Raw genomic sequence first — 24,783 nt, 5'->3', positions numbered from 1 at the left:
GGTTAGTGGGAGAAGCTGGCAACATTGTATTAGATACATCAGGTTCTGTCACATAGGTAGCCCTCAAATGACCTAGGTCAGTCCCAAGTAGAACATTTTTGGGTAAAAGGGGCAACACACCCACCTCCCAGAAACCTCTGCTCACCCCCCAGTCCAGGTATACCCAGGCCATGGATACTTCAGAGTGGATTCCCTCGATACCGCATACGGCAAATGTCTTTCCGGGAATAAAGTTCTCCGGGTCCACTAATTTGGGGTGCACTATGCAGGAACACAGACCTTCCTATAATCTCTCTTCTCATCTTCAAAGGGGGACTAATCCACAGGAGTTTTGTCACCTATCCACATACAGATGATGCTACACACCAATTTACAAGGGAACGTTACATGTTTATACCAACACAGAGTTTTGTCTCCTATCCATATACAAAGGACCCTACACACCAATTTACAAGGGAACGATACATGTTTCTACTAACACAATATCATGTGCAGTTATGCCCATGACTGATGCGAAATCAGCTTTTCCGCTACAGGGTGTGCAGCCGGAATGTTTCTTAGAGACAGCCAGATTGACAGTTAGGGCCAGGCTGCTGTCAGACAGGGAAAATGGCGGCGGAAAATCGGCACGCCCACTGTAGGTGGCGCTCTTGTGCGGCTGCTCAGGTGGAACATGCCTAGAGCCGGCCCTGTGAGAAGGGCAGCAGTGAGCATCTTTATATCGGTTGGGTTTTGGCAGGCATTAGCATATTTTAGCAACTGCGATCTATGGGCCTGATTCACTACGGATCGCTATTCTGCTTATATGCATGTAACCCTGGTTAGGGTTCCGGAGATATATTACATATAAGTATAATTCATATATACAATTGAAACAGGCATATATTTTCATTCATCTATTTACAGCAAAATGCCATTTATGAGGTAAATGTTAAATATACTGTAGGGATAGATGTGATGTGATGTAAATATAAGTAAATATGTGGAAATGTATGTACCCTGTTCATGTTAGATATCTATGATGCCAGTGAACTTTAGTGCTTCATGCTGCAAATATACATTTCACAGCCATTGGTGATAGTTGCAGAAGGGGGCGGAGTAATATAGATGGGAGTGAATTGGTTCCTGTCAGGAAAAGAGGATCCGTTGAGGGGGAGGATATATAACAGCTGTTAGCAGCAGCTGGGAGGCAGTCTGCAGGTCCCTCCCTCCAGTGCCTGCCCTCCTGTGACCAGCCGGAGCTGGGGAAGGTGAGACAGGGGTACTGTCTTGTATGAGAGGCGGCATCGTGGGAGGTGGTCCCGGCGGCGGAGAGGAGCGGAGGGACCTGCACTGATCGGGGCATGGCCAGTGTGGGTGAGAGTGCCTGGTGAGTCCCCGCTGTGCTGGGCAGCACCTCCATAGTTACAGGGAGGCTGTCAGCTCTCCTCCTTTGGCTCATGGGAGCTCAGCCGGCAGCCAGTGGGAGAGAGAGAGAGCCAGGAGGTGGGGCCGTGTCAGTGTAAAGGAGGGCAGCCAGTGGGAGAGAGAGAGCCAGGAGGCGGGGCCGTGTCAGTGTAAAGGACGGCAGCCAGTGGGAGAGAGAGCCAGGAGGTGGGGCCGCTTCAGTGTAAAGGACGGCAGCCAGAGGGTGAGAGAGAGCCAGGAGGCGGGGCCGTGTCAGTGTAAAGGACGGCAGCCAGTAGGAGAGAGAGCCAGGAGGCGGGGCCGTGTCAGTGTAAAGGACGGCAGCCAGTAGGAGAGAGAAAGAGCCAGGAGGCGGTCCGTGTCAGTGTAAAGGACGGCAGCCAGTGGGCGAGAGAGAGAGAGCCAGGAGGCGGGGCCGTGTCAGTGTAAAGGACGGCAGCCAGTAGGAGAGAGAGAGAGCCAGGAGGCGGGGCCGTGTCAGTGTAAAGGACGGCAGCCAGTAGGAGAGAGAGAGAGCCAGGAGGCGGGGCCGTGTCAGTGTAAAGGACGGCAGCCAGTGGGAGAGAGAGAGCCAGGAGGCGGTCCGTGTCAGTGTAAAGGACGGCAGCAGCAGCACTGAAAGGGGGATCAGTGCTGAGGTAGCAGCAGTGACATGGAGAAAGCAGGAGCAGCGCTTATACAAGCAGTAACGTTGAGGGGACTGTGAGTAAATAGTACTTGGCACCCACATAGCTACATATAGCCCATATATAGAGACCGCTGTTGAGGACAAAAGAGCAGTAATATCCCATATACTCTGTACACAAGGAGTACATACTTGGTTGTGGTACTGACACTCATATGGAGAGAGAGTTTCAGCACATGTCAGCTGTGTGGATGATGCTGTAAATAGTGGCAGTGGTAATAAGAAGTATATGCCATTCAAGGAACTTTACAGTAATCTTTAGATTACATTCGGGGAAGAACAGAAAAGGAAAAAGAGAGGAATTCATAGTGTCTATATGAGACATTTTATTATATCCAAAGGAGATAGCTTTCAGCATAAGGGAAAGAAGAGAGGGAAGGATACAATTAAATATATAATACTGCAATTAAACTTATTCCTGAGGATTACAGTATAGGATATAGATATTGGATATATTCTTACAACAACTATCTGGAAACAGCGTATTCTAGCTGTATGGATGAGGCATTGGTTCCATTTTTTAAGACTCACATGTAAGTTGTTATAATCCTTGTCAGTGTCAATATACAATACTTATTCACCCCAGGACTTAGAGAATACAGCCTTGAACCGGAATAAATATATGAACTTCCTTTTACTTTGTTAAGTACAACAGGACTTATGCTCTAGGGTTCTGGACCTTTAAGCACTCAGTATTCTCTGCGCTAACAGACTCGTAGGCAAAGGCTAAGTGTTGGGCATATTATTCAGAGTCAAGTGATTATATTGTAATTGAATATTCCATTTGCATATGGAAACAAAGCATATTGTGTTTGTTATGCAACATGTCATGATATGAGTTATTTCGCTTCATGAATTACATAATACAAAGTGTTAACCTATTCAAGAGTGGTGCATAGTACTTACCTTTTAGGAACTGGAACAGCATCACCAGTGGAGAATTGAGAGACCAGAAAAAAAAGAAATAACAGGTGGTCGAATATTTGTATGTACATATATATATATATATATATATATATATATATATACACACACGCAGTATACATGGTAGTCCAAGAAAACTTATACTGACACTACATATTCTATCACTGGGTTTTCCCAGGTAAGCCCTTCTGATATTTAAAATAATTAACCTGGGTGGAGGCACTGACAATGGGGATGTACACTGCTTAGAGGAATGCTAAGGGTGGGTATATTGGGAGTAACAAAGGTGGTAGTAACCTGGTGACCCTTTAGTGATAAAAGGGGGGTTACACGCACACACCGCAGTTGCTAATATCAGCGGGGATATGTAAATGTGTGCATTCACATTGCGATCGCATCCTAACATAAGGACGCCCACTTCCCCTTACTCACATCCGTATACTAGGGGAACATAGCGAAACCATCGGTAACATTGAGTAACATCGGACCAATATACACACTTGCACAAGCCCTCACCTTACTCAGAAATTCCTAACAGCCGCGCATGCTATCAGTGCTATGGATGCTTATGGCCACGCAGTGGCTTAATTATTCACGCCCCTGCAACGGTGTTGAAATGCACTGGGACGCCTGCGTTTGCCCGACCTCCCCCCCGTCACCACCCACAAACAGCACTTCCAGTGAATCACTGTGCTCTGGGTCTGCGTAGCCTCAGCAATCGCAGTTCCCATCGCAATTGCAAGTTCGACCTATTGCGTGCATATTAGTATCTGCATTCCTTGCTGAATCAGGCTCTATAGGCGATTGCATATGCTACTAAATCAGGCCCTGTGTACGATGAACAATAACTTAGTTTTGCTTTGAAGTCTAACACATTAATCACTACTTTCTTTGCCACTGAAGCCAGACCCTCAGGACACTAGTTTCATCTCTAACCATCTTTTCATATAAGGCAATTTAATGTTTGCTATTTGACCATAGTAAATCACCTCCAAAGTTCTCGAGTCCTGTGGCTTTGTAAAAATATCCCACTGGCAAATCACAATCTGATTTACGGTACAATGATAATTTATAAACTAGCACAACACAAAATCAAAAGCATCAATAATATCACACGCAGGTTATAAAGTGGAATTACAATCTAAACTTTATCTTGTCTGCAGTACTGTACTTTTTATCTGTTTACATTTCAGGCCAGACAATTGTTGGGTGATGTCTACAGCACATTCATACTTACCGACTTTCTTTCACTCCATTCCGGGAGCAGCCAGACAAGACCATTCCCTTTCTGCTTCGGGGGGGCGAGGCCAGTCTACTGACGACATTCGGCCCTGCCCCTTTACAGGAAACCCCCGCGATTCGCGGGTCCACGCGGAGGGGGCTAAATGACACGATTCCCATCATTTAGCCCCGCCCCCTCCCTACGGACCCGCAAATTTAACGGAGAATCTCCCCATCCTGCCCACTTCACTAGGAAGTGGACAAGATGCGGGAGATCTGCCTACTATTCCGGGGGTGCGGGGGGTTACTTGAAAATCGGGATCCTCCCACGACTCCCAGGAGAGTAGGCATGTATGATTCAGGCATGTTAGTACGCACTGCTCCCCATTTTTAAAAAACAATAATTGAAACAAGATAATCCACCCAAAAACTCTCCGGCTTTCAGGTTGGCCCCACTCATTATGGGGAAAGAGAAATCAGGACATTCCCATGTTAAACCCTGCAAGCTACCGGGGTTGGAATGCCAGGTCAGTCGACCAGGGAATCCAACCCTGGCCCCAGGGCTGGCGCTTCCACTAGGCAAGCTTAGGCAGCTTTCACCCATTTGCCGGGTGCCTGCTGAGATTGTGTTACCAGCGGGCACCTGGCTCCTTCTCTACCCTCTCCCCCCCCGGCAGCACCCGGCTCCTTAACACCCCCCCACCCGCCCCCGGTGCCAGCGGCAGCCAGAGGACGGAGCTCACTCCTGAGCTTCATCTTCTAAAGTCCCTCCTTATACTCCATATTGTGTATTTATTTTATACACACATCTGAAGCCTGAGATTGCTCCAGTCTAGATTTGCACCCCTCCCCCACCCCCTCATATATTTTTAAGCAAGGACCTAGCATTTGACTGCACAAGGCAACAGGCATAATTACAAGTAAGTCCTATTTATATTGTTAGTATCAGTTTATTTGGGATGAGCGTTTGGGTGTGGGGCCCCCTGAGCTGTTCCGGCTGGACCTCTCCAGGGCATCACCATTTCATACATAAAGTCACTTTGTATATCACTTTCATGTTTGTTTATTATTTATGTATTTTTTCACACATATTCTACCTTTATCATTATTATAACACTTGTTAATTACTTTACACACCTGATACTTTAACACTTCACTGTCACCCTTTTTTTCGTGTGATGCCCTGGGGAGGTCTTTGGCTGAGCTGACTTTTGGGGTGCCCTACGTCCCAGATGTGAACCCCAGAGTGTTAGGGACCTGCTCAATGAGGTGACCTTGACACTGGTGGGCAGGCCCGGATCAGTGGCCATTGATATGCAAACTACCTCTGAAATTCTATATTATAAATTTAAATGTATACAGTAATGATCGCATAGTGCATCTGCAACTCTGTTTTTTGTATATGTCACTTTGAAATCTCAGCATGATGGCACCTTTCATTACTATTAGGGTGTGCAGTCTAGAGCCCCTCCTTATACTCCATATTGTGTATTTATATACACACATCTGAAGCCTGAGATTTCTCCAGTCTAGATTTGCACCCCTCCCCCACCCCCTCATATGTTTTTAAGCAGGGACCTAGCGTTTGACTGCACAAGGCAACTCCTATTTAGTATCAGTTTATTTGGGGTGAGCGTTTGGGTGTGGGGCCCCCTCCAGGGCATCACCATTTAATACATATAGTCACTTTGTATATCACTTTCATGTTTGTTTATTATTTATGTATTTTTTCACACATATTCTACCCTTATCATTATTATAACACTTGTTAATCCGGAGACGTCACGACCGGCAAGGCTGGATGATGTCAACGGAATCCATAGAAACCTCCGAAGCCAACCCAGCTCACACAGAATAAGATGAGCTGGAAAAAGTGTAACAAAAGCAAAGGGTTATAAAGTGAAATAAAACCTTATTACAAAATATACTAAGTGTATGTGTGATGAAAATAATAGTGTTAATAATAGTGAAGCGAACACTAAAATGTGAAAAACTTAAAAAATGATCAGAAGATATACATCAATATATTATGTGATAATGTATTATAAAACATTATAATAAATAATAATTAAGCCATCTATATATATATGTTTACTAATATATTTATATCAGGTAAAAAATTTAACGGATATTACTAACAATAACTTTTTAAAACATAATGTTTAAAAATGGATTATTTCCCTTCAAAGAAAAATGTTCCGAGGTATTTTCTCATTTTCTCATTTGGGAGCCACCGTGTCCAAAGTATGTATCCATTTTGTTTCCCGTTGGGATAATAACTTGTTGCGATCTCCACCTATAATGAGAGGCGGAATATGGTCTATAATTTTATATTTTAATGAATGTCCTGAATTTTTAAAATGCCGATCTACTGGCTGATCTATATTCTTTCCTTGTAATGTAGCTCTGATGGCAGATCTATGCAAGGCCATTCTTTCACGAAATGTTCTTGTGGTTTGACCTACATAATAAAGTCCGCAAGGACAGATGATAATGTATATGACATATTGGGTGGTGCAAGAAAGGACGTGTTGCATTTTATATTTGTGTCCCGTATGAGGATGTTTGGAATATGAACCGGCCTCCATGAATCCACGTTACACAAGACGGGCATTTGTAACAACACGGCTTTTTGATCTGTATATCTGGAATAGAATAACTTGTTAGAAACGTTTGTTTTGACCAATAGGTCTTTTAAACTGCGACCTCTCTTATAGCTTGGCATTAAATATTTGTTTTTTAGACCCTTCAAATCCTTGTCACATTGATTATGGGCCAAAATGCCTTAATAGCTCTGGGCAAAACTTGGCTGGATAATGAATAACAAATGGTATCTTATTTGTTATGTTGGTATTATCTCTTGATGTAAATAAAGATAATACCATCTTAATAATTTACAGGGTACCAAAGCAGAGGTGTTAGCCTGGCCTAGAAAATCTTTATTTACATCAAAAGATAATACCAACATAACAAATAAGATACCGTTTGTTACAGAATATTCATTATCCATCTTAATGATTTACAGGTTACCAAAGCATAGGTGTTAGCCTTGCCTAGAAAATCTTTATTTACTGTGTGTGTGTATATGTATATAGAGTATATATACATATATAAATATATATATATATATATATATATATGTGTGTGTGTGTATATACATCTGCCTGCGTCCCCTCTTCGTACTCATTTAGCCCCTCAGGTGAAAATTACTTTGCACAGGTGGAGTGGCGGATAAGTTTTGTGTTTTATTTTATTTTTTTATTTATATATATATATTAATATATATATATATATATATATATATATATACAGGTTGAGTCTCCCATATCCAAAATGCTTGGGACCAAGGGTATTTTGGATATCGGAATATTCCATTTTTGGAATATTTGCATACCATATTGAAATGTCTTAGGAATAGGGCCCAAATCTAAACACAGAATGCATTTATGATTCATATACGGAATCGGTATGAAATACTGCTGGCCGTATGGCCGGCGGTTCGATTTCCGGCAGCGGCAGCCTGACAAATGAACAGATCCCGGCAGCGGCAGCCCGACAGCGCTGGAAATCCCGAACGTCCTCAGGTAAGTAATAACCCAACCTAACCCCCTAACCCTAACCCCCCTCAGGGGTGCCTAACCCTAACCTCCCCCCCAAGTGCCTAACCCTAATCCCCCCTGTAAGTGCCTATCCCTAACCCCCCCTTCCCCGCTGCCTAAACCTAAGTCCCCCCTGGGGCTGCCTAACCCTAACCCTCCCTCCCCCTAGCCTAACCCTCCATGGGGGTGCCTAACCCTAAGTCCCCCCCAGGGTGCCCTAACCTAACCCTCCCCCCTTGTGGCTGTCCGCTCGCGGCGCCCGGCATCCCTTCGATCGGGATGCCGGATGCCTGTCATTTAACCCACGCCTAGATATAGACGCCTGTCATTTAACCCACGCCAGGATAAAGCAGTCGGGAAGCCGGCTGTCGGGATCACATCAGCCGGTTTCCCGATTGTATCCCTTCATATAAACCTTATACACACAGCCTGAAAGTAATTTTATACAATATGTTCAATAATTTTGTGGTTCAAACAAAGTTTGTGTACATACATGAAATTAATTTATGTTTCATATTAGGGGTGAGCGGGTTCGGATTTCTGAAATCCGAACCCCCCCGATCCGAGGCAGATCCGAGTCAGGCTCGACTTTTCCCGCCTGACTCGGATCTGAAATCGAGGCAAAACGTCATCATCCCGCCTTCCGGGTCTCGCGGGTTTTGGATCCTATATAAGGTACCCGCGTCGGCGCCATTTTCTCACTCGGCTGTGGACAGTGAAGAGGGAGGGTGGAAGTTAGGGCTGGCTGGGCTGTGTAGTGTAGTGTAGTGCAGAGTAGTGTTGTGCTGTGCTGTGCTGCGCTGCTGTTGTCCATAGGGGCTGTGTCCACTACTTCAAAGTCCATAGGGGCTGGCTGTGTTGTGCTGTGCTGCTGTTGTTAATAGGGGCTGTGTCCACTACTTCAAAGTCCATAGGGGCTGGCTGGACTGTGTTGTGCAGTCAGTTCTCCATAGGGGCTGTGTCCACTCCAAAGTACTGTGCAGTGTCCCAGTCCTAAAGGGGTGCTGTAGTGTTGTCCAGGGGGTGCTCTGTCCATCAGGGGTGCTCCCCCCAAGTGCTAAAAAAATAATATTTTCTGTGTTTGTGAATTGTGTGCGCAGTAGCCGCACGTGCATCAACAAAGTAGTGCCAAGCGTGCGCCTGTGTCATAAGTAAAGGGCCGGCTGGCTTGACCGTTAAAGGGTGCTGTAACCTCCAAAGTACACTCCAGTCCAAACCAAATAAAAAAATATTTTCTGTGTTTGTGAATTGTGTGCGCAGTAGCCGTACGTGCATCAACAAAGTAGTGCCAAGCGTGCGCCTGTGTCATAAGTAAAGGGCCGGCTGGCTTGACCGTTAAAGGGTGCTGTAACCCCCAAAGTACACTCCAGTCCAAACCAAATAAAAAAATATTTTCTGTGTTTGTGAATTGTGTGCGCAGTAGCCGCACGTGCATCAACAAAGTAGTGCCAAGCGTGCGCCTGTGTCATAAGTAAAGGGCCGGCTGGCTTGACCGTTAAAGGGTGCTGTAACCCCCAAAGTACACTCCAGTCCAAAACAAATAAAAAAATATTTTCTGTGTTTGTGAATTGTGTGCGCAGTAGCCGCATGTGCATCAACAAAGTAGTGCCAAGCGTGCGCCTGTGTCATAAGTAAAGGGCCGGCTGGCTTGACCGTTAAAGGGTGCTGTAACCCCCAAAGAACACTCCAGTCCAAACCAAATAAAAAAATATTTTCTGTGTTTGTGAATTGTGTGCGCAGTAGCCGCACGTGCATCAACAAAGTAGTGCCAAGCGTGCGCCTGTGTCATAAGTAAAGGGCCGGCTGGCTTGACCGTTAAAGGGTGCTGTAACCTCCAAAGTACACTCCAGTCCAAACCAAATAAAAAAATATTTTCTGTGTTTGTGAATTGTGTGCGCAGTAGCCGTACGTGCATCAACAAAGTAGTGCCAAGCGTGCGCCTGTGTCATAAGTAAAGGGCCGGCTGGCTTGACCGTTAAAGGGTGCTGTAACCCCCAAAGTACACTCCAGTCCAAACCAAATAAAAAAATATTTTCTGTGTTTGTGAATTGTGTGCGCAGTAGCCGCACGTGCATCAACAAAGTAGTGCCAAGCATGCGCCTGTGTCATAAGTAAAGGGCCGGCTGGCTTGACCGTTAAAGGGTGCTGTAAACCCCAAAGTACACTCCAGTCCAAACCAAATAAAAAAATATTTTCTGTGTTTGTGAATTGTGTGCGCAGTAGCCGCACGTGCATCAACAAAGTAGTGCCAAGCGTGCGCCTGTGTCATAAGTAAAGGGCCGGCTGGCTTGACCGTTAAAGGGTGCTGTAACCCCCAAAGTACACTCCAGTCCAAACCAAATAAAAAAATATTTTCTGTGTTTGTGAATTGTGTGCACAGTAGCCGCACGTGCATCAACAAAGTAGTGCCAAGCGTGCGCCTGTGTCATAAGTAAAGGGGTGGCTGGCTTGACCGTTAAAGGGTGCTGTAACCTCCAAAGTACACTCCAGTCCAAACCAAATAAAAAAATATTTTCTGTGTTTGTGAATTGTGTGCGCAGTAGCCGTACGTGCATCAACAAAGTAGTGCCAAGCGTGCGCCTGTGTCATAAGTAAAGGGCCGGCTGGCTTGACCGTTAAAGGGTGCTGTAACCCCCAAAGTACACTCCAGTCCAAACCAAATAAAAAAATATTTTCTGTGTTTGTGAATTGTGTGCGCAGTAGCCGCACGTGCATCAACAAAGTAGTGCCAAGCGTGCGCCTGTGTCATAAGTAAAGGGCCGGCTGGCTTGACCGTTAAAGGGTGCTGTAACCTCCAAAGTACACTCCAGTCCAAACCAAATAAAAAATATTTTCTGTGTTTGTGAATTCTGTGCGCAGTAGCCGTACGTGCATCAACAAAGTAGTGCCAAGCGTGCGCCTGTGTCATAAGTAAAGGGCCGGCTGGCTTGACCGTTAAAGGGTGCTGTAACCCCCAAAGTACACTCCAGTCCAAACCAAATAAAAAAATATTTTCTGTGTTTGTGAATTGTGTGCGCAGTAGCCGCACGTGCATCAACAAAGTAGTGCCAAGCGTGCGCCTGTGTCATAAGTAAAGGGCCGGCTGGCTTGACCGTTAAAGGGTGCTGTAACCCCCAAAGTACACTCCAGTCCAAACCAAATAAAAAAATATTTTCTGTGTTTGTGAATTGTGTGCGCAGTAGCCGCACGTGCATCAACAAAGTAGTGCCAAGCGTGCGCCTGTGTCATAAGTAAAGGGCCGGCTGGCTTGACCGTTAAAGGGTGCTGTAACCCCCAAAGTACACTCCAGTCCAAACCAAATAAAAAAATATTTTCTGTGTTTGTGAATTGTGTGCGCAGTAGCCGCACGTGCATCAACAAAGTAGTGCCAAGCGTGCGCCTGTGTCATAAGTAAAGGGCCGGCTGACTTGACCGTTAAAGGATGCTGTAACCCACAAAGTACACTCCAGTCCAAACCAAATAAAAAAATATTTTCTGTGTTTGTGAATTGTGTGCGCAGTAGCCGCACGTGCATCAACAAAGTAGTGCCAAGCGTGCGCCTGTGTCATAAGTAAAGGGCCGGCTGGCTTGACCGTTAAAGGGTGCTGTAACCCCCAAAGTACACTCCAGTCCAAACCAAATAAAAAAATATTTTCTGTGTTTGTGAATTGTATGCGCAGTAGCCGCACGTGCATCAACAAAGTAGTGCCAAGCATGCGCCTGTGTCATAAGTAAAGGGCCGGCTGGCTTGACCGTTAAAGGGTGCTGTAACCCCCAAAGTACACTCCAAACCAAATAAAAAAATATTTTCTGTGTTTGTGAATTGTGTGCGCAGTAGCCGCACGTGCATCAACAAAGTAGTGCCAAGCGTGCGCCTGTGTCATAAGTAAAGGGCCGGCTGGCTTGACCATTAAAGGGTGCTGTAAACCCCAAAGTACACTCCAGTCCAAACCAAATAAAAAAATATTTTCTGTGTTTGTGAATTGTGTGCGCAGTAGCCGCACGTGCATCAACAAAGTAGTGCCAAGCGTGCGCCTGTGTCATAAGTAAAGGGCCGGCTGGCTTGACCATTAAAGGGTGCTGTAACCCCCAAAGTACACTCAAAACCAAATTAAAAAATATTTTCTGTGTTTGTGAATTGTGTGCACTGTGGCTGCACGTGCATCAACAAAGGAGCAGCGCCAAGCGTGCGCCTGTATCCCATAAGTAAAGAGCCGGCTGGCTCATTTCTTAAAGGGTGGTGTAACCCACAAAGTGCACTACTCTCCAGCAAAAATAAAAAAAATATTTTCTGTGTTTGTGTGCGCCTTAGCCGCACGTATATATCAATATAACATAAATGGAGGACCAAACTTTCTCCGATAAAAATAAAATAGGGAAAGATCAAGAACCACTTCCTCCTAGTGCTGTTGCTGCTGCTGGGAGTTGTTCATCATCCCAGAGAGGAAGTAGGAACACCACTACTTTTACTAAACAATTGACCCTCCAACAGTCCCTAGCGATGAGGATGAAGTACGACAGCAGTCATCCTGAAGCAAAACGTATAACTGAGGCCTTGACTGCTATGTTGGTGTTAAACGTGCGTCCGGTATCCGCCATTAGTGCAGTGGGATTTAGACAATTGATGGAGGTAGTGTGTCCCCGGTTCCAAATCCCGTCTAGATTCCACCTGCATCCTCAAAGCAGCAGCGACAAGCATGCGTCTGTCTGTTAAAGGGTGGTGTAACCCTCAAAGTGCGCTCCACAAACAATAAAAAAATTCTTCTTCTTTTTTTCTGTCTTTGTGAATTGTGTGGGCTGTACCCGCACTTGCATCCTCAAAGCAGCAGCGACAAGCGTGCGTCTGTCTGTTAAAGGGTGGTGTAACCCTCAAAGTGCGCTCCACAAATAATAAAAATATTCTTCTTTTTTTTCTGTCTTTGTGAAATGTGTGGGCTGTAGCCGCACCTGCATCCTTAAAGCAGCAGCGACAAGCATGCGTCTGTCTGTTAAAGGGTGGTGACACCTTCAAAGTGTGCTCCACAAACAATAAAAATATTCTTCTTTTTTTTTCTGTCTTTGTGAATTGTGTGGGCTGTAGCCGCACTTGCATCCTCAAAGCAGCAGCGACAAGCGTGCGTCTGTCTGTTAAAGGGTGGTGTAACCCTCAAAGTGCGCTCCACAAACAATACAAATATTCTTTTTTTTTCTGTCTTTGTGATTTTTGTGGGCTGTAGCCACACTTGCATCCTCAAAGCAGCAGCGACAAGCGTGCGTCTGTCTGTTAAAGGGTGGTGTAACCCTCAAAGTGCTCCAAAAAATAAAAAACTATTTTTTTTATGTGTTTGTGACTTGTGTGCGATGTAGCCGCACGTGCATCAACACAGTAGCAGCGCCAAGCGTGCGCCTGTAATAAGTAAAGGGCCGGTTTGGACATCTGGTCCGGACTGAAGGACGTGCCAACAATTTCTGACAAGTCTACTGTCACTGCATATGATACTGTCCTCAAAGCAGCAGCGACAAGCGTGCGTCTGTCTGTTAAAGGGTGGTGTAACCCTCAAAGTGCGCTCCACAAACAATAAAAATATTCTTCTTTTTTTTCTGTCTTTGTGAAATGTGTGGGCTGTAGCCGCACCTGCATCCTTAAAGCAGCAGCGACAAGCGTGCGTCTGTCTGTTAAAGGGTGGTGTAACCCTCAAAGTGCGCTCCACAAACAATAAAAATATTCTTCTTTTTTTTCTGTCTTTGTGAAATGTGTGGGCTGTAGCCGCACCTGCATCCTTAAAGCAGCAGCGACAAGCATGCGTCTGTCTGTTAAAGGGTGGTGACACCCTCAAAGTGTGCTCCACAAACAATAAAAATATTCTTCTTTTTTTTCTGTCTTTGTGAAATGTGTGGGCTGTAGCCGCACCTGCATCCTCAAAGCAGCAGCGACAAGCGTGCGTCTGTCTGTTAAAGGGTGGTGTAACCCTCAAAGTGCGCTCCACAAACAATAAAAAAATTCTTCTTTTTTTTTCTGTCTTTGTGAATTGTGTGGGCTGTAGCCGCACTTGCATCCTCAAAGCAGCAGCGACAAGCGTGCGTCTGTCTGTTAAAGGGTGGTGTAACCCTCAAAGTGCGCTCCACAAACAATACAAATATTCTTTTTTTTTCTGTCTTTGTGATTTTTGTGGGCTGTAGCCGCACTTGCATCCTCAAAGCAGCAGCGACAAGCGTGCGTCTGTCTGTTAAAGGGTGGTGTAACCCTCAAAGTGCTCCAAAAAATAAAAAACTATTTTTTTTATGTGTTTGTGACTTGTGTGCGATGTAGCCGCACGTGCATCAACACAGTAGCAGCGCCAAGCGTGCGCCTGTAATAAGTAAAGGGCCGGTTTGGACATCTGGTCCGGACTGAAGGACGTGCCAACAATTTCTGACAAGTCTACTGTCACTGCATATGATACTGTCCTCAAAGCAGCAGCGACAAGCGTGCGTCTGTCTGTTAAAGGGTGGTGTAACCCTCAAAGTGCGCTCCACAAACAATAAAAATATTCTTCTTTTTTTTCTGTCTTTGTGAAATGTGTGGGCTGTAGCCGCACCTGCATCCTTAAAGCAGCAGCGACAAGCGTGCGTCTGTCTGTTAAAGGGTGGTGTAACCCTCAAAGTGCGCTCCACAAACAATAAAAATATTCTTCTTTTTTTTCTGTCTTTGTGAAATGTGTGGGCTGTAGCCGCACCTGCATCCTTAAAGCAGCAGCGACAAGCATGCGTCTGTCTGTTAAAGGGTGGTGACACCCTCAAAGTGTGCTCCACAAACAATAAAAATATTCTTCTTTTTTTTCTGTCTTTGTGAAATGTGTGGGCTGTAGCCGCACCTGCATCCTCAAAGCAGCAGCGACAAGCGTGCGTCTGTCTGTTAAAGGGTGGTGTAACCCTCAAAGTGCGCTCCACAAACAATAAAAAAATTCTTCTTTTTTTTTCTGTCTTTGTGAATTGTGTGGGCTGTAGCCGCACTTGCATCCTCAAAGCAGCAGCGACAAGCGTGCGTCTGTCTGTTAAAGGGTGGTGTAACCCTCAAAGTGCGCTCCACAAACAATACAAATATTCTTTTTTTTTCTGTCTTTGTGATTTTTGTGGGCTGTAGCCGCACTTGCATCCTCAAAGCAGCAGCGACAAGCGTGCGTCTGTCTGTTAAAGGGTGGTGTAACCCTCAAAGTGCTCCAAAAAATAAAAAACTATTTTTTTTATGTGTTTGTGACTTGTGTGCGATGTAGCCGCACGTGCATCAACACAGTAGCAGCGCCAAGCGTGCGCCTGTAATAAGTAAAGGGCCGGTTTGGACATCTGGTCCGGACTGAAGGACGTGCCAACAATTTCTGACAAGTCTACTGTCACTGCATATGATACTGTCCTCAAAGCAGCAGCGACAAGCGTGCGTCTGTCTGTTAAAGGGTGGTGTAACCCTCAAAGTGCGCTCCACAAACAATAAAAATATTCTTCTTTTTTTTCTGTCTTTGTGAAATGTGTGGGCTGTAGCCGCACCTGCATCCTTAAAGCAGCAGCGACAAGCGTGCGTCTGTCTGTTAAAGGGTGGTGTAACCCTCAAAGTGCGCTCCACAAACAATAAAAATATTCTTCTTTTTTTTCTGTCTTTGTGAAATGTGTGGGCTGTAGCCGCACCTGCATCCTTAAAGCAGCAGCGACAAGCATGCGTCTGTCTGTTAAAGGGTGGTGACACCCTCAAAGTGTGCTCCACAAACAATAAAAATATTCTTCTTTTTTTTCTGTCTTTGTGAAATGTGTGGGCTGTAGCCGCACCTGCATCCTCAAAGCAGCAGCGACAAGCGTGCGTCTGTCTGTTAAAGGGTGGTGTAACCCTCAAAGTGCGCTCCACAAACAATAAAAAAATTCTTCTTTTTTTTTCTGTCTTTGTGAATTGTGTGGGCTGTAGCCGCACTTGCATCCTCAAAGCAGCAGCGACAAGCGTGTGTCTGTCTGTTAAAGGGTGGTGTAACCCTCAAAGTGCGCTCCACAAACAATAAAAAAATTCTTCTTTTTTTTTCTGTCTTTGTGAAATGTGTGGGCTGTAGCCGCACCTGCATCCTTAAAGCAGCAGCGACAAGTGTGCGTCTGTCTGTTAAAGGATTACATCGGTGACAGCATCCAAGTAGGTATGTCAGACAGTCCGTACCTGTATTGGCAGGAAAAAGAAGCAATTTGGAGGTCCCTGTACAAACTGGCTCTATTTTACCTGAGTTGCCCCCCCTCCAGTGTGTACTCCGAAAGAGTGTTTAGTGCAGCCGGGAACCCTGTCAGCGAAAGGTGTAGGAGGTTGCTTCCACAAAATGTGGAGAAGATGATGTTCATAAAATGAATTATCAACTCTTCCAGGGAGACCAGCCTCCAGAACATACAGAGGGACCTGTGGTTGTGGATTCCAGCGGGGACGAATTAATACTCTGTGAGGATGAGGATGTACACAACACTGAAGAGGGTGAGGAATCGGTGGATGAGGAGGATGAGGACGTCATCTTGCCTCCGTAGAGCCAGTTTGTGCAGGGACAGATTAATTGCCAGCTTGTTTTGTGGGGGCCCAAACGAACCAATCATTTCAGCCACAGTCGTGTGGCAGACCCTGGCGCTGAAATGTTTGGTTTGTTAAAGTGTGCATGTCCTGTTTATACAACATAAGGGTGGGTGGGAGGGCCCAAGGACAATTCCATCTTGCACCTCTTTTTTTTCTTTGAATTATGTACTGTTTGGGGCCTAGTTTTTCAAACTGCCATCCTGTCTGCCACTGCAATGTCACTCCTAGATGGACCACGTGTTTGTGCCGCCCACTCGTATCTCTTAGCATAGTCATCCAGCTACCTCGGTGCAACCTTTTGGATATAAAAACACTATTGTGAGGTGTGAGGTGTTCAGAATAGACTGGAAATGAGTGGAAATTAAGGTTATTGAGGTTAATAATAGCATAGGAGCAGAAAAACCCACAAATTCTGTGATTTTAGCTGTTTTTATGCTTTTTTTAAAAAAAAATACAGATCCAAAACACAAAACCCAGAACCCAAAACACGGAAGGGTGGTTTTGGCAAAACCAATCCAGATCCAAAACACGAAGAAAGATCCAGATCCAAAACACAAAACATGAAAAGTGGCCGGTGCACACCCCTATTTCATATACACATTATACACACAGCCAATAGGTCATGTTATACTTTATTTTTAATAATTTTGTGCCTTAAACAAAGTTTGTGTACATTGAAGCATCAAAAAGCAAAGGTTTCACTATCTCAGTCACTCTGAAAATATTCCGAATTTCGGAATTTTTGTATATGGGAGACTCGACCTGTATCTATATATATATATATATATATATATATATATATGTTGTTTTTTTTTAACACAAAAACTAATCTGCCACTCCACCTGTGCAAAGTCATTTTCACCTGAGGGGCTAAATGAGTATGGGGGGGCATGTAGAAGTTTTGCCTAGGGTGCCTACAAGTCTAGCACCGGCCCTGCCTGGCCCCTATTACAATGAGCCGCGACGGGTTGACATAGCAATAACCCCGGTTAAAGCGGCAGTGTAAAAGGGTATCAGTAGCATAGCACAGTCAGAAACAGGCATCTATTGCTCCAGGACTAGCAGTGGGTGGAGGAGATGCAAAATTACACTTACACCCTGGAACAATAAGTCACAAGGTGGGATATTTTCTTTATTCCCAACATTGCTCATGCAATACATAAGAAAGTGTTCTTTGCTTAAAATAAATACGTTACACATATAATAAGCAACAACTTCTAAAGGTAATATAGGTCAATAATCCCCCTGTCTGATAGGCGTTCCCCGATGTGTTGCTGGTGATGTGATGTACTGATGTAGCCTTTGTAATAGAACATATTGAGTGCTGCTATCACAGAGGTCTATTACACCCAGGGGCGCAGAGAAGGGGGGGCAAGTACTAAATACGCCGCCGTGTCCGATGCCGCCCCCCCTTTCCCTCTTACCTCACAGCAGCCAAGGACACTCTGCTGTGGGGGGGAGCAATCACACTTATCGCGCCCCCCTGGCTTTGCGCCGGTCTGAGGAGCACACAGCATCCCCCTCCCCAGCGCCGCTACAAAAAGAATTTGAAAAAAAAAACAATTATCCTAAGGGTGTGTGGCCACATCTCCTGCGAATAGGCCACACCCTCTTCCTCGGGCCCTACACGGCTCTCTACGACCCTGATGGCACCTCTCTACCCGGGTTGGGTATGGGATCTTGGCGGTCGGGTTGCCGGCGGTCAGAATACCAAGAGCGGCATCCCAACATTCAGAATCCCGATACAATTAGGCAAATGTCCTAACCCACCTTTCCCGCAGCATAAGCCTAACCCTAACCCTCCTCTCCCGCAGCCTAACCCTCCTCTCCTGCAGCCTAACCCTCCTCCCTCCTGCAGCCTAATCCTAATTCTCCCCCCCCAGCAGCCTCCTAACACTCCCCCTAGTGCTTAACCCCTAACCCTAACTCTCCCCCTAATACTTACCGTCGGGATGCTGGTGGTCGGGATTCTGAGTGCCGGCATCCTGACTGCCGGGATCAGGGGCATAGGGAAGGTGGTTCCACTGGAGCGCGAGCTCCAGGTGCCTTACTTACCAGAAGGCCCCCTGAAGTCGGACTCCGGAGCATCTGTCAAGTATCTGACAGCCTGTCGGTCCGCAGCAGCAGGAGCAGCGTCCTGTCCTGCCTTCCTGCTGGTCTAGTGAGACTCCGTGGACAGAGGAGCTTGTGATTAGCCCTGATTGGTGGAGCTCAGCACATGTTCATCTGACCCCTGCAGGGGGCAGGGCTACAGCAGCATGTCGACCAGGAAGAAGCTGCTGGATCCATATTAAGGTAAGAGAGGTTATACCACAGTTATGTCTGTCACCCTCCCTGCCTGTATGTACTGTATGTGTGTATGTATGTATGTATGTATGTATGATCCTGCCTGTATGTGTGTGTGTATGTATGATCCTGCCTGTATGTGTATGTATGTATGTATGATCCTGCCTGTATGTGTGTGTATGTATGTATGTGACCATGCCTGCATGTGTATGTATGTGTGACCATGCCTGCATGTGTATGTATGTATGTATGTGTGACCATGCCTACATGTGTATGTTTGTATGAATGTGTGACGCTGCATGCATGTGCGTATATGTATGTATTGAAAACGCGATGTGTTCTATATTTATTTATAAAACCTTACTTGTTATAAAGGATAATGAAATAATTCACACAGATTCTAAAATAAATGACAATGCTTTTATTTTTAGACAGCAGTCTCATACATGTATTTTGCCAGTGCAGAGTTACAACAAAAAAACATAACACTTAGGTTATTTTTAGAGATGAGCGGTTCGGATTCTGTGGAATCCGAACCGCTCCGAACATTGGGGATCCGAGTCCACCCAAACCATGTTCGGGTGTTCACCGCCTGACTCGTATCCCCGTTCGGGGCCGAACGGCGGCCGCCTGATGTCGGATTCTCACTAGAGAATCCGACATCAGGTCTCCTCGCGTGTAGGGCAGAGCGCAGTGATAGCGCTCTGCCCTACACAGACACAGACACACAGCCGCCAGCGGCAGCTGTGTGTTTGTCACAGCAGCCAATGAGAGTCACACAGACTCTCATTGGCTGCTGCACGGAGGGAGCCGGCTGGAGCTCACACATGAGCTCCGTCTTCCGGCTCCCTCCGCAGCGTGTGACAGCAGAGCGGCCGGCGCGGGAGCGGGGAATCAGGTAAGTTTTATTTTTTTATTTTTTTTACTTGTCAAAGGTCCGGGGGCGCTACTGGGGGGGCCTGCTACTGGGGGGGCCTGCTACTGGGGGGGGCTATACTACTGGGGGGGTCTGCTACTGGGGGGGCTATACTACTGGGGGGTCTGCTACTGGGGGTCCATACTATTGAGGGGCCTGCTACTGGGGGGGGCTATACTACTGGGGGGGTTTGCTACTGGGGGGGGTCTGCTACTGGGCGTCCATACTACTGAGGGGCCTGCTACTGGGGGGGGCTATACTACTGGGGGGGGTTTGCTACTGGGGGGGTCTGCTACTGGGGGGGCCATACTACTGAGGGGCCTGCTACTGGGGGGGCCATACTACTGGGGGGGTCTTACTACTACTGGGGGGGGCATACTACTGGGGGGGCTTACTACTACTGGGGGGGCCATGCTACAGGGGGGGCCATACTACAGGGGGGGCTACTACTGGGGCAGCCTACTACTGGGGGGGGCCTGCTACTGGGGGCAGCCTACTACAGGGGGGGGCATACTACTGGGGGGGCCATACTACTGGGGGGCCATACTACTGGGGGGCCATACTACTGAGGGGGCTGCTAATGGGGGGCATACTACTGGGGGGGCCTGCTAAAGGGGGGCATACTACTGGGTGGCATACTACTGGGGGGCCTGCTAATGGGGGGCATACTACTGGGGGGCATTCTACTGGGGGCACTGCATAGGGGACCCTACTACTAAGGGGACTGCATAGGGGGCACCACTGCTGGGGGCATTGTGTAAAGAACACCGCTTCTGTGGGCATTGTGTAAAAGGGGCACTACTGTGGGCATTGTGTAAAAGGGTCACTACTGTGGGCATTGTGTAAAAGGGGCACTACTGTGTGTCGTAACATAAATAAGAGACACTACTTTATGGTGTAATGTGAATCAGGCCCTACGTGCGGTGTAATGTGAATAAGATTGTGCACTGTGACTCCTTGGGCCGTAGCCCACTATGTAAACAAGTACTGTGACTCTGCTGGCCGTACCCCACTGGGTGGGTGCACTACTTTTCATTTCTGCCACTGCTGTGTGGCAATGTGTCATAGATGTACTTTATACTGTGGTGTCTGTGTCGTTGTGCCGCTGCTCTGTCGCTTAGGAACCAGTCAGCTCACTGCAACCTTTGGCCAATAATGTTGAAAACAATATTATGAGCTGTTATATGGTCTAAATTGACTGGAAATTAATGTTATTGAGGTTAATAATAGTCTAGGAAGAAAAAAAAGACCAATTTATGTGATTTTAGCTTTTTTTGTCAATTTTTGTAAAAAAATCCAAATCCAAATCCAAATCCAAAGCCAGTCACCGCAGTTTGGCAAATCCAAATCCAAATCCAAAGCCGGACGACGAATTAGAACCAAATCCAATTCCAAATCCGGCAAAAATGGTCCGGCGCACATCCCTAGTTATTTTAGCAGCAGTAGGAATACTTGTAAAATAAATTTATGACACCCAGTGCAGCATATCAATCAGCCAATTTCATACATACGTATCAGCACCCGTACCCAGCACCCCTCAGAGCCTCGATGTGCTCTCTCTCTCCCTCGTCCTCCGACTGCTCCACCCCCTCCCTCTCTCTCTCTCTCTGGGGTGTATTTTTATACTATAACTCGTCCATATATCTAATACATCCAAAATGGCAAATATTAATGTAATATTCATACGTGCCAGACACTTAATTGGTTATGTGTCTCTTAACCAAAATATTGACACTTATTCTGTTATCTCTTTCTGTTCCCATGTCTTAATTGGTCATCTAGCCTTCACCTCTGACTATTGCAGACAAATGTTATCTTGATTTTAACTCTTTTTGTTTATAAAATCTGAGACTTGCTGTCTCCTAGTTTGGCTAGTTTACTCACATTATAACTGACACATATTTAAACCTACTAATCTTTATTTCTGAACCATTAAAATAAATGGCTGCTTCATCAATTCTAACTTATCCATATCTCCGCAGTTATACATGCCTGCATAGAAAAAAACACTAATCTCTATACACTTATTAGTACATCATTTAAGATACCATTGGATACAATATTAAACAAAATGACTGATGCAACAGAGACCCATTTATTTATTTTGAAGAGGGGAGGGTAGGCCTCAATCCTCTCCAGGCCTGCGACCATTCAACAAACGCGACCCAGCTGCATCTCACACAACTATACTAGTACTGAATATCATCTTAAACATTTCTATATATTCTTCATTGCAATAAAAATAATAGTGATATACATAAGCATGCATATATTCGTGAATTGCTGAAGGAACACGTACATCCATATATTCCTGTGTTATCAGTATGTATGTATGACCCTGTCTGTATGGATGTATATACGAATGAATGTATGGATGTAACTATGAATGTGTGACCCTGCCTGTATATATGTATGTATGTATGTATGTATGCATGTGTGACCCTGTCTGTATGTGTGTATTATGTATGTGTGAGCCTGCCTGTATGTGTGACCCTGCCAGTCTGTATGTATGTAAATATGTATGTGTGACCCTGCTATGGATGTGTATATATATATATATATATATGTATATATATATATATATATATGTATATATACAGTCAGGTGCATAAATATTGGAACATTGACAGAATTTTCATATTTTGGCCTCTATTCACCACCACAATGGCTTTGAAATGAAACAAACAAGATGTGCTTTAACTGCAGACTTTCAGATTTAATTTGAGGGTAATTACATCCAAATCAGGTGAACGGTATAGGAATTACAACGGTTTCTATATGTGCCTCCCACTTTTTAAGGGGCCAAAAGTAATGGGACTATCAACTCAAAAGCTATTTCATGGACAGGTGTGGGCTATTCCCTCTTTATTTCATTATCAATTAAGCAGGTAAAAGGTCTGGAGTTGATTCTAGGCGTGACATTTGCAATTGGAATCAGTTGCTGTCGACTCTCAATATGAGATCCAAAGAGCTGTCACTATCAGTGAAGCAAGCCATCATTAGGCTGAAAAATCAAAACAAACCCATCAGAGAGATAGCAAAAACATTAGGTGTGGCCAAATCAACTGTTTGGAACATTCTTAAAAAGAAAGAATGCACCGGAGAGCTCAGCAACACCAAAAGACCCTGAAGACCACGGAAAACAACTGTGGTGGATGACAGAAGAATTATTTCCCTGGTGAAGAAAAACCCCTTCACAACAGTTGGCCAAATCAAGAACACTCTCCAGGAGGTAGGTGTATATGTGTCAAAGTCAACAATCAAGAGAAGACTTCACAAGAGTGAATATAGAGGGTTCACCACAAGATGTAAACCATTGGTGAGCCAAAAAAACAGGAACACCAGATTAGAGTTTGCCAAACAACATCTAAAAAAGCCATTACAGTTCTGGAACAACATCCTATGGACAGATGAGACAAAGATCAACTTGTACCAGAGTGATGGGAACAGAAGAGTATGGAGAAGGAAAGGAACTGCTGAAGTGTTTCGGTCAATATTATATGCTCATATTCAGTCAAATGCTTCAGAACTCATTGGACGGCGCTTCACAGTGCAGATGGACAATGACCCGAAGCATACTGCAAAAGCAACCAAAGAGTTTTTTAAGGCTAAAAAGTGGAATGTTATGCAATGGCCAAGTCAATCCCTTGACCTGAATCAGATTGAGCATGCATTTCACTTGATGAAGTCAAAACTGAAGGGAAAATTCCCCAAGATCAAGCAGGAACTGAAGACATTTGCAGTAGAGGCCTGGCAGAGCATCACCAGGGATGAAACCCAACGTCTGGTGATGTCTATGCGTTCCAGAGTTCAGGCTGTAATTGCCTGCAAAAGATTTGTAACAAAATATTAAAAAGTGAAAGTTAGATTTAGGATTGTTTAGTTTGTGCCATTACTTTTGGCCCCTTAAAAAGTGGGAGGCACATATAGAAACCGTTGTAATTCCTACACCGTTCACCTGATTTGGATGTAATTACCCTCAAATTGAATCTGAAAGTCTGCAGTTAAATCACATCTTGTTTGTTTCATTTCAAAGCCATTGTGGTGGTGAATAGAGGCCAAAATCTGAAAGTTCTGTCAATGTCCCAATATTTATGCACCTGACTGTATATATATATATATATATATATAGCGGTTATATCATATAGCACACACTGGGGGGGGGGTTTTAGGGGGGGAGTGGGCATGGTAGCACGCTCGTGCTCCGGGCACCCTGGCCACATGCTACACCTCTGGCTGGGATGGTGACTAAGAGCCTGATTCAGTTTGGATCGCTATTGCAATCGCAGCTACTACTACGCTCACAGTTCAACTGCGATGATATGCTAATCCTTGCTAATTCATTGCGATCAGCACTGCACAGGGACGCCCACTTTACCTTACACACATCCGTAATACAAGGCAGAACAATGAAACCATCTGTACAATCGAGTACCATCGCTGCCTCATGCACAGTTGTATAAGCCCTGACCTTAGTCAGAAATTGCTAACTTCCACGCACGCTATGAGTCCTCAAGCTAAGAATGGCATTGCAGTGGTTAATTTATGGACGCCCCTGAAACGGCATGTGAACGCACTGGCACGCCTGTATTTAAGTCACCACCCTCCCCGTCACCACCCACAAACGGTACATCCTGTCAATCACTTTGCGATGGGTCTGTGTAGCTTTGTGATCGCGGTTTCGATCACAGTGGCCCACTCGCGAATGCGCTCTGCGATGCGTACGCATGCGCAGAACGCAACAATTGGCCGATTGCATGCATATTAGCAACTGCGATCCAAGCTGAATCAGGCCCCAGACCTAACTAGTGTAGTACATACTACAGTATGGTGATGCGATCCAGCCATGGAGCGGAGGTGCCACTGGAGAAGTAATATACTTCTCCACAGTAACCGGCTCTTGTGAATAGCACTAAGCAGAGAAAAGCCCTGTTTACCACAACACAGGGCTTTTCTCTACTCTATGAATAGAGTCCACTGTGCTCATACTGTAGTGCCGGAAACTGTAGAGGAGACTATCAAAAAACACAAAAGACTCCTCCTGTGTGCACGGGATGTAATTTATTATTGAAAGCGCTGTCCCTGTAGAAATTGTTAATACATAGTGGGGGTAATCATGTAATAAATAATTATTCCCACCATGTGGACTGATAATAATCACGCCACTGGCAAATTTATTGATAAATAGGCCCCTATATGCCAGTTTTGTCCTCCCCAGAAG

The sequence above is a fragment of the Taudactylus pleione genome, unplaced genomic scaffold (genome assembly GCF_031769625.1).
Source record: "Taudactylus pleione unplaced genomic scaffold, aTauple2 ptg000276l, whole genome shotgun sequence".
Taxonomy (NCBI): domain Eukaryota; kingdom Metazoa; phylum Chordata; class Amphibia; order Anura; family Myobatrachidae; genus Taudactylus; species Taudactylus pleione.
Note: the sequence above shows the minus strand (reverse complement) of the source record.